The 13952-nt window shown below is 45.6% G+C and overlaps 1 long non-coding RNA gene across 1 annotated transcript in view; it reads left to right on the forward strand.

The window, feature by feature from the left end:
• Nucleotides 1-13952, forward strand: part of LOC104693614 — a 38284-nt gene that overhangs the window by 14927 nt on the left and 9405 nt on the right. The window contains exons 3-5 of the long non-coding RNA XR_005602525.1: nucleotides 3719-3794; nucleotides 6489-6669; nucleotides 9003-9150. This is a non-coding gene — a long non-coding RNA (uncharacterized LOC104693614). The remainder of the gene's footprint in view (nucleotides 1-3718; nucleotides 3795-6488; nucleotides 6670-9002; nucleotides 9151-13952) is intronic.

A 13952-nucleotide genomic window follows, 5' to 3' on the forward strand; every position in this document is an offset into this window, starting at 1 on the left:
TGACCATCTCTTGTTGACTACAGCTCATGCTCTGGGAGATAAAACTGCAGGGAGTTGTATCAGAGTCAGGGTGGAATCCAGACCTGAGCCCTGGTAAATTGAATGGGGCCAGAGCTTCCTAAGTAGCTGTTCAAACAAAAAAATATATTTGGGAAATTTTATTCACGACTACATTCAATCATGTTGCAATATTGGACACTATTTGCTGGTGCTAACATTTTTTTTTTCTTAGAAAATAATATTTTAGCAAAAAACCATGTCATTGTTCTGCAAAGCTTGCTGACCTTGTGCTAATTAGCCACACTTTTAGGCACACAGCATAACCTCATGCTAAGCTAAACAATGAGCAGCCTATAAATAAAAAAGAGCTACTGCTAAATTTCACGTTTGGCTTTAAACTCAAAGACTTCCATGGGGGTAGGAGGTTGCTTCACTCTATATTTATCTCTTTAAAATTAACAGAAAGGAAAAAATAGGCCCCTTTGGCCTCGGACTGGAACATAAGGTCAGGATGACAAGTGGCACGGGCAGGGCTGGGGGAGTCTGGCAGCTTGACCATCACCATGGATGTGCTGGCAGTGCCCTGGGCTCGACACGCTGCATCCAGCAGGAAATGATATTCCCCTCGTGTCCTGAGTCACTCCCCTGTAAATCCTGAGATTTTACATCCATGATATGTTAAAAAAAAAAAATTAAAAATAGTATGTCAGTCTTTCCTGCCAGTTCCTACACGCAATTGCTAAAAACATCAGGAGAAAAATACTTCCCATTTGTTTCCAGAAGCCCTGGGGAACGGAGACGTGAAACCTGGGAGTGGCTCAGAGGCTTTCCTAGAAAATGGCCCTTGTCACACAGCCAGATATTCCGTGGATCCCAGGAGCTGCTGCTGGTGAAGGGATGAGGCATCCCCTCAGCCCTGAGCTGTGTCAGGGTGTCTGTTCTGGCCTCTCTCTGCAGGCACCACTGCTGTACTTGGCCATGATGAAAGCTGTCTTTGGGCTGAAGGGAACAGAGACCCTTAGGCTCTCTTGGTGTCTCTGCTCTCCTCTGCCCTTCCTGTGGCCCTGCTTGGCTCTAGCCATGCTGAGAATGAACCATCTCCATAGGGAAGCTGGCACAGAACCTGCCAAAACATAGGGCTGCTGAGCTGAGCCTACCCTGAGCTGGAGGACAGGTGGTGGCTCAGATGCCATCCCAAGGCAATGCTTTATCCTGGATTTCTAAGTTATGAACCTAGGCCTCCACAAATGGCTATTTTTGTCTCTCTAATGGGGGGGTGGGGAGGCCCTGGCACAGGTTGCCCAGGGAAGCTGTGGCTGCCCCATCCCTGGAAGTGTCCACAGCCAGGCTGGACGGGGCTTGGAGCAACCTGGGATAGTGGAAGGTGTCCCTGCCCATGGCAGGGGTGGGATGGGCTTTAAGGTCTCTTCCAACCCAAACCAATCCATGATTTTATGACTTTTGGACACTGAAGTGTCCCAAATTCTAGAGCAACTGACCGAAATTATTAGAAAGTGGATTCTGTTTTGATAAACCTGATTTTGGTGTTAAAATAATTCTTCACCTGTAAACTTTGACTCAACCTCAGTTGCAAATCCAAGGTGGCAGGCCATAAGGGTCACTGGTAAAACAGGGAAAGAGAGGATGGACATGGACTGAGGAATCTTTGACACTAGTTACAAACACAAGTGAAGGCAAACATAGAAGACAACGACTTCGACAATCTCATCCCTGAGAGGAGCCAGGGAGCAGCAGGGACCCTGAACACAAGTCTCACATCCCTTGATGGAAAGTTGCATGGTGGGATTTTTCCAGAAGCATCCCAGGTTAGTCTTCCTGCCTGCAGGAACCTGTGGTCATCCTGCTGTGCCTGCAAGAGCCTGTGGTCATCCTGCTCTGCCTGCAGCCATGTGAGGGCCATGAGAGCTCGGCCATGAGCCATTGGTCAGGTCCTCTCACCTGCTGAGCTCAGCAGCACCACAGCAAGGGGGAAGCTCAGAACACTGAGGATTAACTGACAAACAAGAAGCATCAACTGCATTCTTTGATCACCCATGGCACAATTTTAATTGCTGAAGATACAGTCACACAACTCGCATCTGTCCCAAGGACTGAGAAACTTGAGGACACTGCTTTTTTGTCCCTTTCTGTTGCTCATCAAGGAGTGCTTGCTACACTGGGCAGATATACAACACCATTGCAGTGCCTCAGGCACCCAGCTCCAGTGGAAAAACCCAAGAAATTCATACCCGTGTCATGCCAAGCTCCATCAGCCTGTAAATAGCAGAGATGGCCCTGAAGCGCTGGGGGGAATGGGGAATAAATATTCCTTCCCCTGGGTACTACTGGGCTAAAATGCATCATCCAAAGGCCCTGCTGTAGGGCGAGATTCCCCCATGGGGCTGCAGATGAGGATGCTTATTGGCATTTGGAAGGAATTTGTTCCACCACTGGAAACTTTTGTGGCCAAAGCAGTTAGAGGGGGAAAAGCCAGTTAAACTTTGGCCTTTTTCTATGGAGGGTAAACTTAGAAACATGACTTAGATGCATAATTTAGAAAACCAAGATAAAAGTCAAGCCAGCTGCTTACCCTACGGCTTTTTTAAAGATTATTGCTTACCAGGCTTAGCCACAGGGACTAAGTGCATGTTTGGAGTGCAGACTTTTCTGGCTGAGCCATGAAACTCACCAAGTGTAATTTTTGACCATGTAATTCATCCTCCCTGAACAGACTCAAAACCTAGTGAAGCAGGAAGCAATAGGATGTGAATTGCAAAGCATCTTTGTGCACACAGGCTTTGGTGACCAGTGATACCCGTGTTATGGTGTGATGAGATTTGCCAAGGGGTTTTCTGATGAGAGAATATCAGAGGATGATAAAGTTGAAAGCCTTGACACACCAGAGGAGCTGTGTTTGTGTATGGACAGCGAAAATAAGTTTGCCATTTATTTTGTCTTGGTCTAAACTAAACCAAAATTAATGCCATGGTCTCATCTCACCCTTGATTGGCTTCTAGTTAACAGCTCTGAATAATTCAGGAGAAAGCCCCTCTCCTGCCAATTACTGCTGAAGCCAGCACCTCCAGCCCCTTCAGTGTGCACAGCCCCGGCTCTTAGCTCCTCTGGCAGACACTGCCTATCCTGTGCAGGGGGACACTGCTGTGTAAAAATGAGATTTCTGTCTGCTGCATTGGTTAGACACTTCCATGTGATAAAGGAAAAAGGGAAAACCCCGCTATTCTTCATCATGTTAGGAATAAACTGTTGGCTAGTGCGATGTGTAGCTTTAATAAATTCATTGCTGCAGTTAAAAATCTCTCCTACTGAATGAGGTTGTGGTTAACAAGACAAATTATAAAAATCTGTGCATTTCCACAGATGCAAATCACTAATAGGACACTCTCCTGCTCCATGCTGCTCCTTGAGCACCTCTTGTGACAAATAAGTTTTCTGCAAACAGAGTTGCAAGACCATATTGAGATGTACTGAAATATCCTCAGTCACATTTTGTACTGGTGCCTCACAACAGTCAGGTTTTTCAGCCATTTCACCCTGCTCTCACACACTGTCCCAGCTTCCAATAAGAAAATTTTGGATCACGGGCTTTTTTCAGACTTCTGTAGGCATTGAGAAATTGATCTCCCCAGGGTTCTGGTCACTGTAAATTATTTGTTCTCTTTCTAATGTTAAAAACTTTGTTGTGATTTCACTGTCCCAGACAGACATCATGGAAAAAATGGTGCGTGTCCCTGATGCCATCTCTTAATGGATTAAAACAGACTTGGAGGTACAAGGTAAGAGCAGAAGGTGGTGAATTGGATCATGCACCAGTTCTGTTGGTTTCCATTTGCACCCCTTGAGCAGAAGCCTGTGTCCCTTTCACAGCACAAGAAACTTGAAATGCCAAGATCTTGAAATGACTGTTTTAACATCTCTCCACAGTGATCTGCACAAATCCAGGCAGTCAGAGCTGCTGGCAGGCAGGTACCAGCTGCTTCCCTCACTGGGACTCAAGGGCACCCCAGCTGGGATGGGGAAGCCAGGGAAGGATTTCTGCCAAGCCGTTTGCCAACTGGTTGGCCCCTAGCACCTTCTTGTGCCTGGAGTTGTTGCTGCAGAGGGGCAGGACCTTGCACTTCTTGTTGAAGTTTGTGTGGCTCCTGCCAACCCATTTCTCCAGGCTGTTGAGGTGCCCATGGATGGCAGCACATCCATTTGGGTCCATGAGCCATTCCTCCCAGTTTTGTGTCACCTGCAAACTTGCTGAGGGCTCTCTGCCCCATCATACATCACTCAGGTCATTAAGGCAGAGGTCTGGGCAGCAAAATGAAGGATTTCAGCCTTCTTGGTGGTCCAGCTTGGTTCTGATGAGCTCAGGGTGGGATTTCTGGATACAGGCAGGAGCTCAGCTTCCTTTTAAAAAGCCTGAACACTTGCAAACATCAGTGTTAAACTGGGGCTATTAGATTTGCAAGTACAAGCACTTCAGAAGTGCCAGCATTAAAGTTTCATATCCAACTTAAATCAGTTCTCTCAGCTGTTTTTCACTGGCTCACAGACACTTTTCCCCGGAGCAGACAGAGCTCAGGAATGTGTGGTTAATGCGTGGTTTGACATGACACTGCCTTGCACTGCAGAAGTGGGTAATGGGCCCAAAAGCTCCTATCACCATCTAGTCAAGGACTTCCTCTGGACCATAGTTTCTTGTCCCCAAGTGGTGCCAGGATGACTCTTTGTGGGGCCAGGCTGTTAGATCAGTTGTGGACATTACATGGTTTAAAAACGCCTAACAAGGAAGAAACAGCTTACTGTGTTGACTTGGCATTAAGTGCTCCTCTAAAGATTAAAGCAAGGATTCCACTCAAAAACTGGATGAACTTGCAAGGGAACTGAAGCTGAAATAAAGTTGTGATAAGCCATGCCCTTGTCTAACTTTTGAGTGAGTGACTTTTTTTGGAGCTACTAATGAAAGTAAGTCCAATGGCCTGTGACTCACTCTCAGTGGCTCCTCTTCATTTAGGGACCAGTTAGTAACAGACCGACGTAAGGAGCAGCCAGCATGTGTCATTCCCAGACACTTCATCTCCATGGAGATCTCCTGCTGATACCTTGTTTGCAGTGGGATCAATGACCTGGCAGTTCACCTTTAGGCTCCATGGGAAAGTAATAGCAGGAGGAAGCGTGAGGAGGTCTGCTTTTGTCAGGGAGGCTCTGGCAGATTGTCAAACTGGCAGCTTCCATGGGCAGGTGAGGAGAAGGCGCTTAGCCTGGTTTCCTGTGGAAATGAGGCTGTAACCATCAGACAGCGATCAGCTTAACCCAAGGGAGTGAGCAGGCTGCAGTAAAGAGCTTAAAAAAAAATAAAGTCCTCTAAACCTCGTAAGAATAGGGAAGCACATAGAGAAAAGTGATGTTATTGGTGCTGGCACAGAGGGAAAGACAGGGAGAACTTTCCTTCTAGACATTGCCTTCAGCAGATGCTGCTGGCCATGGATGTACTTACCAGCTAATCCACGGGAATGAAGCTCCAGGGAACGGCTTGTGCAGTCCTCTGGCTGGGTGACACTGAAGGAAGAGAAGAGAGACATATTTTCTGTGGTTGTCATGGGTGACATGAGAGAGGAACTGATGGAAGGAAAGATCCAGGAGAGGAGGAGAGCAGAACTGAAGCTGTTTTGAAGAGAGCAGAGCTCTATGATTGTGTGTTGTAGGAGGTTTGCTGGAGCTGGGGCTGTAGCAGTGCAAGAGCTGCAGCAATGTGTGACTGTCTGCAAGAAACCAGGCTACATGAATTCTTTTTTATCATTTTGATAGTTTCCACAGTAACTTTTGTGCCTGGATTAATGTTTTTGCAGAGAAAAGGATCAGAAAGCTGGGCGAGTTGTTCATGGGTCTTCCTGCATCAGCAGAAATACATCTCACATTCAGCCATACTTGGCAAACCAAGATGTGTTTAGCCTGTAGCTAAAAATGTTTATAATTTGTTTTAATATTTGTAATTTGTCCCTGAAAACTGCACTGAGTATGTCATCATGCTGGAAAGTGTTCAGCTGGTGTCAGCTGAAGTAAGGGAGGTGGGCAATTATCTCGCAAGGAGTCTGCATTCAGGTATTAAAACACCCACCACTGCTGCAGTCTGGTCCATGTGAAAGGCTCAGCTGGTTTGCGGTCTATTTTTACAACTCCTTGGGGTCAAATCATCTCTGCAAAGGAGGATTTAATGAGAAGGACTGACCTGTCCTGCTCCTCCTGCTATTTGACAATGACATTTTACACAGCTTGTCTTCTGCTCAGAAGAAAAACCATTCATCAGGCCCACTTTGTATAATGGGTATTTCCATGAGATGGCCATGGCACTCCTGGGGGTTTCAAAGGCCTCCCACAGAGAAGGATTTGCCTGGCACTTGTGTTCCCTGACTAACCAGCCCTGTCCCATAAGGTCACGGCATCAGTGCAACCAAGCCATTAACCACCCTTCTCCACCTCAGGAGCCTGTGGCAGGAGGGGAGAGCAGAAACATTTCTCCCAGCAAAACATGTCCAACCCAGCAAGTTCATCAGGGAACGGTTTGCCAGCAGCTGGGTTCGTGGCAGCTCCTCAGGATCCCCACCAGACAACTCTCTCTGAAACCCAGTTATCCAAAATCCTGGGAGAAATGAGAACATGCAGGTACTGTGAGTCTGACTTCACCAGTGCACTAAGCCTTGGTCTGAGGGCTCCGTGGCTCCTCTTGTGGCCTAGCACTTTGCAGCCATCACAGAAAAATGATGGGGAGAAACAGGTTGTAATTCCAGCAAGTCCATGAACTTCTCCAGTCAACTACAGGTAGGAGCGTCTTTGACTCAAAGCTCCAAGCATTTGCAGGTGTCGCTCCTTCTTCTACCAGGAGGAAGAAATGTTCTTGCTAAAAATGGGGGCTGGGGTGGGGTACGTAGAATCACAAAATCTTAGAGTCATTTAGGTTGGAAAAGACCTCTGGGCCCATCGAATCCGGCAGCTGCCCCAGCACTACCACAGCCACAACTAAAACATGTCCACAAGTGCCACATCCACATGGCTTTGAAATCTCTCTGGGGATGGGGACTCAATCACTGCCCTGGGCAGATGGTACCAGTGCTTGACAACCTTTTGGACGAAGAAAATTTTCCAATATCCACCCTAAAACTTCCCTGGTGTAACATGAAGCTGTTACAAACCTGCCCCTAATCACCTTCTAGCCTCTCAGGACATTTGCATTTGTACCTCAGATTCATCTTGAGTTAAAAGGAGAATGCCCAGCACAAACCTTCAAACAGCTTGGCCTGGGGGTATGTGTTCTTCTTGCCTCAAACACTGAGCTGCATTTTCCTGCATCTGTGACTGGTGCCATCAGATTGTGGTGGCAGCTCTCCATTTCTAATAGTTAATTTTGCTTTATGAGATCAATCCCTTTACTGCCATTACTGCAGAGAGCAATGATCAGAATATTTAAAATATTAGACTGCAGCTTTTCCGTAATGGCCAAGAAAAAGTAAATCTGGAATACCAGAAGATAATGGCAAGGTGGTTGGATGTTAGGATCTTTTTGTGGTAGGCAGAGTTCATATTCCTGGCCATGATTTGGTTTATATTAGGCAGAGAATTTGAAGTTTTATTATAAAATTTGAAGGACTTTTGGTTCTGAAAGATGAAAAGTTTCTTCTAATTACTACTAACTCAAGTTTCTACTAACTACCCTGAGAAAAGATATTCTCCCCAGCATTTTGTGTTCCCTGCCCAAGCAGACAAATCTGAAGTTACCTCTGTGACTGCTTGTGGCAGCAGATTGCAGCTCAAAAGCAACACTCATCCAGGGAGATGCACCTGAATGTTTTCATTCTCTTTGGTACTATGTTTGCATTGCAAAATCATCCAGTCTCATCTATTTATGGTTTATGGCTTAATATGGCCCAGGTTTATATTGTCTGAGTAATTACCAGGATTTGCTCTGTGAAGCAGAGTAGTTCTGGGCAGACATTTTAATTTCCATCAGCTGTCATATCCTGGGAAGATAATTAAACACTCTTCATTTTCCATTTTAAATGGTATACAAAAGCTGGACATTAAACCCAGAGAGCTTTCCAAAAGGGAACATGTGGGTAGCTTCAAACTTTCCTTTGGCACCCAGCCACCAGCGAGGGTCAGCCCAAGTTCACCATTTCCCATTGTGTAAGGCTATTTGTTTAGCATTTCTTTTGTCTGAAGTGGCCTTGTCAAATGAGATCTCCACATAATTTTCATTTGGCCCTTCACTCACATCTAAGCTGTCACTCCCATGGAAGCAGTTTGACTTTGAGCTTAACAGAAATGTAGGCGTAAGTAGACAAAGCTTGAAGAAATTCACATAATTTTCCAGCTTAATCCCTGGAAAAAGGGAGTAGGCAGCCTCAGAATCTCATGGTGTAAAAATCCAAAGACACTTTCAAGGACCAAGGTTCAATAACTTGGTTCACTCTGCCACTGTAGACAGACTGGCCCCCAAATTTCATTCTCTGTATTTTGACTAGATTAAGAAAATAACCCTCACATTGTTTTGAGTGAGGGACACATCCTTCTTCACATCCTGTCCTGCATGGCATTGCAGAGCAGGCCTGAAAGCTTCCCCTCCTCCAGCGTGAGACCACCCCACGTTGTAGGTGCACGTCATCCCTGGTGCCCTTAGGGTCCCTCTGACACGGTGCCTCCATGTGTTTGCTCTCTGTGATGCAAGGACATCCCCCCCAAAAAATTAATGTCATCTCCTGGCAGGTCTGTGTTCCAGGATTTATCTGGTGACTGGAACTGCAGTCGCTGTTGCCATTCTAATTAATCCTCCTCGGCTGCAGTTGCATTCCAAGATTTCCAGCTGGGCATGTACCTGCTCGTGTACCTGCTCACCCAGCTGATATTGAGCCAGAATGGTGGCATTTTCTCTTATTTTAAATCTAACTTAAACACAATATGGAAAGGGATGTTGCTGAGCACTTTTAAACTTCTAATTACAGGTGATATCACTGAATACTGTACAGATCCACCTCTACTGGTATTTGATATGCAAATGAAGAAGACCATGTTGCTGTTGGCACAGAACCACATGGGCTGGGAAGGGCCTCCAGGGGACCTCTACTCACTCCCTCCTCCTCATCAGTGCAGGTACAGTGAGTTGCTTAGAACTGTGTCCAGTTAAATTTTGGATATCTCCAAAGATGGAGCTTTTAGAGCCTCTCTGGGCAACTGATGCCAGTTTTTCTCTACCCTCATGGTAGAAAATTCTTTTCTTCTATAGAGCTGGAATTTTAATCTGATGCGTACAACAAAAGGAAAAAGCATCATTTCTAGCTGAATATAGATGCTACACTCATTTCTTGTGTGGTTTGTGAACCCCTCAAAATTTCTGCTTCCTCCTTAGCATTTTCCCACTGCTAACAAAATTACATTTCTCTAATCATCTCCATTGTCCATATGCCCCATTTGTGTCCTGAACACTGCCAAGATTATGTCTCATTTCAATTTCTTGATGGCCTTGCTCAAAGGCCAGTTGCCATTGTATGGAAGTCCAGTATATTTAAAATAATCAATTACGGAAAATGATACAGTTCCAGCTGCCTTCCAGAAGGCTCCTTTGGCAGGAGTTAAACACTGCAGCAGGAGCACACACAGGGCTGTCTTCTCACAGCTCAATGCATAGAACATAAATTGATGCATGGGATGTAAACACTCCCAGTGGGATCCCCTGCCAGCCCTACACTACACCCTGAAAGCTCTGCCCTCCCAGGGCCATGTCCTGCTGCTGGCCCTGGCTAGTCACTGCCATTCCCATTTGCTCATGTCCCTGGAAAGGAGGGGGATGTGACTTCAGTGGGTGCTGTGTGAGCTGGGAGTGACAGAGCACACTCTGCACATCGCGGCACATCCCATCACCCGTGTGTCTGTCACCTGGAGACACAGAGCTTCTCCTTAGAGGGACCATGCAGGTCCAACACCCTAGCTCTGGACTGCAGGATGAAAGGGAGCTCTGGATTGGAGCGATGCCTTCCCTTTGTGTCTCCCTGTGCTCCCAAGGCTTTGATTTTTCCTGACTGTGATCACCAGAGTTGTACTCGCTGTCTCACATGGCACTGCAGGAACACCTTCCTGATGCCCCATCTAATCTGCTGCCCACTTCCAGCAGAGCATATGTCCTGTGTCAGCAGAGATGGGTGTGCCCCAAAGGAAAGCCATCTGAACTGATAGGAGATGAGTAACTCGATGTGATCGTAAGAATTAACAACACTAAACACATCTTCGAGAGGCTCTGGGCAAGGTCCTGATCATCACAGACATTCCATGAGCTGCTCTTCGCCACAATATTGTTGTCTTTGATATCCTTAGAGAACAGAAAGTAATGCAAGTTAGTTATATTTTTGCTTTACAACAAGGATACTTCAGCCTCTTGCCTGTTCTCATATCACTCTCTGGGTGATACATATCTAGCTATACAGTATAAATCAGAAAATTACTATCTTTGGCACCTATAATTGGAAAGGTTCTTCCGCTAACAAAATGAGACAATTCTGAAATGGTGCTCCATGAGGTTAAAGAGCTGCTGTTTCTACTTTTCTGCAGTGGGAGACTCTGGGAAATTTTTAAATGAACAGATATTTCAAATTTGAGATTTAAATCAGGAATACATGTTATTTCAATGAGATTTTCAAAAGACTTTGTTTTAGTTACTCATGACGTTGTGGAAGAGCTTTGAACAATCCCTTCCCCACTCCAAATCCCAATGGCACCTTCCAAAAATGATGCGGAGCAACAAGCAGGATTCAGACTTCAAAAATATGAAAATATCTGAAATTGTCATTGAAAATGAAAGATTTTATTCTTCACTTTTAAAATGGGGAAAATAAAATATGATGCTAAAGCAAATCTTTAACATAGCACATTTTTCATTTAACAAGAAAAACCAGGCAATAATTTCCATCCCAGTGGAAGAAGTGCAGCTCTTCGCATGGTGTTCTCAAGCAGACTCCCTCTGTGTTAACATGCACCACAAGCTGTAGCTATTTTAATGCTTTTTAGCTTCAGCATTCCTACATGTCATTGAAAGCATCCGGCTTTCCACGAAACAAATCTGTACTTTAATGAGGTAGCTGTCTAGAATACATATTCCTTCCCATGCTATTAGATAGGAAGTTTGGAACTGGAACAATAAAATACACATAAACTGGACCAAAGATGAACATCCTGTGTCCATGGTACAAGGCTCTACTGCCTATGTCCAACGTGGCAAACTGTTCCTTCTCTTTCCACAGTTTTATTGTTCTTTGCTTTTTTTTCAGGGCTGAGCATAAAATCCAGTCACTTCCCTGGTTTTCTATCTATGTGACTTTGCCTTTTAAGAAGAGATGTTAATGAATATGATTAAGCTGGCATACCCTTAAGTAACATTAAGCTACTTTAAATATATTCCCCCTAATATACCAGCTGTTTTCTGTGAAGAAAAGATTCCCTTCAAGAGATTTCCTTCTAGAGAAGAAATATCCTCTCATTTGCCCCAAAGGAGTTTACTCCTTTACCTTTATAGTTAGACTATGTGTATTTTGAATTTGTCTACTGTTCTCCTGCTCTGACCTTCACCACACTTCCTTCTCAGATCAGAGTTGATGGCTGGGTCTGCTTTCACTCAACTTCCCACAAGGTCATAACTCTGGTGTGGTTTTGCTCTCAGAAAGCAAAAATCCCACCTAGAGTTTCAGGGAGGTGCCATTGCCATTGCAGACTACCAGTTGTATTTTCCCTTCAAACCTCAGATGATCTTTCTATGCATAAGCTGAGCTTCAGAACATGAAATTACTAACAAATGGGAATTTTGCACACCCAACTGGGCATTTTCTTATCTTCCTGGTAAGGAATTGCTGCAGCATTGGATGAAAAAGCAATAGCTGGTGGGTCCCTTGGGAGCCCACCTCTCCACGTGTGTGATTCTGTAGAGGTTTCCCCAGACTGTCACCAGAGAAACTCCTGGTTCTGTATGGAAATGCAGTAGGACAACCAGTGAGGGCTGAGGACTGAATCCACAGGGTTTTTTATTTTGAAAACTAATGGTTTCCCAGTTATTAAGCTAATTCTCATCTCCCTTACTTCATTCCTGGCCATGCAGCAGCTGAAACATCTTCCTCAGTTTTCACTGACTTCTCCTTCCTTCCATGGCTCACTCCTGTGGGATTGTGCCTGTCTGGAGAGCAGAGCTCCTGCCCTATCCTCACAGGGAGGCTGCTGCCTTCAGCTTTTCTCCTGATGCAAAGTGACTGTGTCCTTCTGGGGGGTCATCCATGCTTATGCTTCCATGCATCCAGCTCCAGGGCCTTAGGAGATGCTAAAAAAACCCCTTCCCCAGACAGCACAGCTTGGCTGGGCTGGGCCAAACGTGAATTGGGCTCCACTGACTGCAAGCAGAGCCAAGGCAAGCTTTCTAGTGTGGCTGTTTAAATTAGGCAATGAGATCACTGCCTGCACTGTCCCTCTGACTGTCCATCACATGCCCAGCACTCATCTCAGGGTGGCTGTTCAGCTTTGGTCACTGCAAAGAGGTGGGAATTACACCTCAGCTCACTGCAGGAAAGGACAGGATTTTGTCATGATCTGGTCAAAAATGTATTTTAACTGCCTGTAAACCTAGGGCAGGGTGCTTTTAGCAATGACTCAGGATAAAAGTGGCATTGTGGCCCTAAGAACTAAAGGAACTTAATTGTATTAAAATACTGAATTTTGGTGACAGACTTCACATCAACCCAACAGGTGGTTTAGTAATAGAATCATTGAATATCCCCAGCTGGAAGGGACCCATAGGGATCAGAGACTCCAACCCCTGGCCCTGCACAGACACCCCAACAATCCCACCCTGTGCATCCCTGGGAGCATTGTCCAAATGCTCCTGGAATTCTGGCAGCCTTGGGGCTGTGCCCATTCCCTGGGGAGCCTGGTCAGTGCCTGGCCAGTGAGAGACTGCAAACACACCAGGACATTAACAATATCATTCAAGCCATTGAACGCTGCAGCAATAAAGCCAGTTCAATGTGTAATTTTATGAAGAGATTCTCTCTTCAGGTCTCAAAATGTGCATGTCTCTGCCAGTTCTTCTCTTCTTTGCAAATGAAATTTTTATCTTCGCATCAATTTCTCCCACCATCAGATTTCAAAGAAGGATGTTCAGTTATCTAAACACTGAAGCTGGTTTGGGAGCTTGCCAGCTTCGAAGGCATCGTGTTCACTATCCACTGGACTGCTTTGAAGGATGCCTTTCCTCTAAAATACTACATCCTTTAGAGGTACATTTTATTTATATTTTATCGGGTCTTTATTTCTAGAAGTTTCTTTAACCTCCCAGTGGCATCCAGAGGAAATTTCACGGCAGGGATGAGGTAAGTGAAAACCAACTATTAGAAGGGAAGGGTTATTTTTGCTAGTGAAATCAGCAAATGCCTCTGTCAGGAAGCTGTGGATTCCAGGAAGGACAGTTGCTTCACAGCAAACAGGAATACTGTTTCCTCAAACAGCACGTTTTAATCCCTGGGCAGTGGCCACCAGAGATGCCAGGGGACAATAACGGGTAGTGCTCAGGACACTTCTGGTCTGGCCCAGAGGAGATGCAGCATCCTGGGGACATGGGAGGCAAGACTTCCTCATTTTCCCTTTTAGCTGAAGATAAAGAAGCAACAGCGCATTGCAGCACCAAGGTGTGCACAAACAGGAGCTCCAGAAACACAGGCAGCCACAACACGGACACAACCAGAAGTACATCTATTGCAAGGCTGGCAAGGGAACTCTTCAAGCCAATCTACCAACCTTCCCTGCAGACCTCGCCCTGCAAATGAGCCATAGCTGCTTTCCAGACTCAGCTGCCTGAGGTGCCCTGTCTCGAGGATGTACATTTGCCTCACGTTCTGCCCTCTGCGACTCAGAAGAGCTGCTGT

Source organism: Corvus cornix, chromosome 8 (assembly GCF_000738735.6).
Source record: "Corvus cornix cornix isolate S_Up_H32 chromosome 8, ASM73873v5, whole genome shotgun sequence".
In the NCBI taxonomy this organism is placed as follows: domain Eukaryota; kingdom Metazoa; phylum Chordata; class Aves; order Passeriformes; family Corvidae; genus Corvus; species Corvus cornix.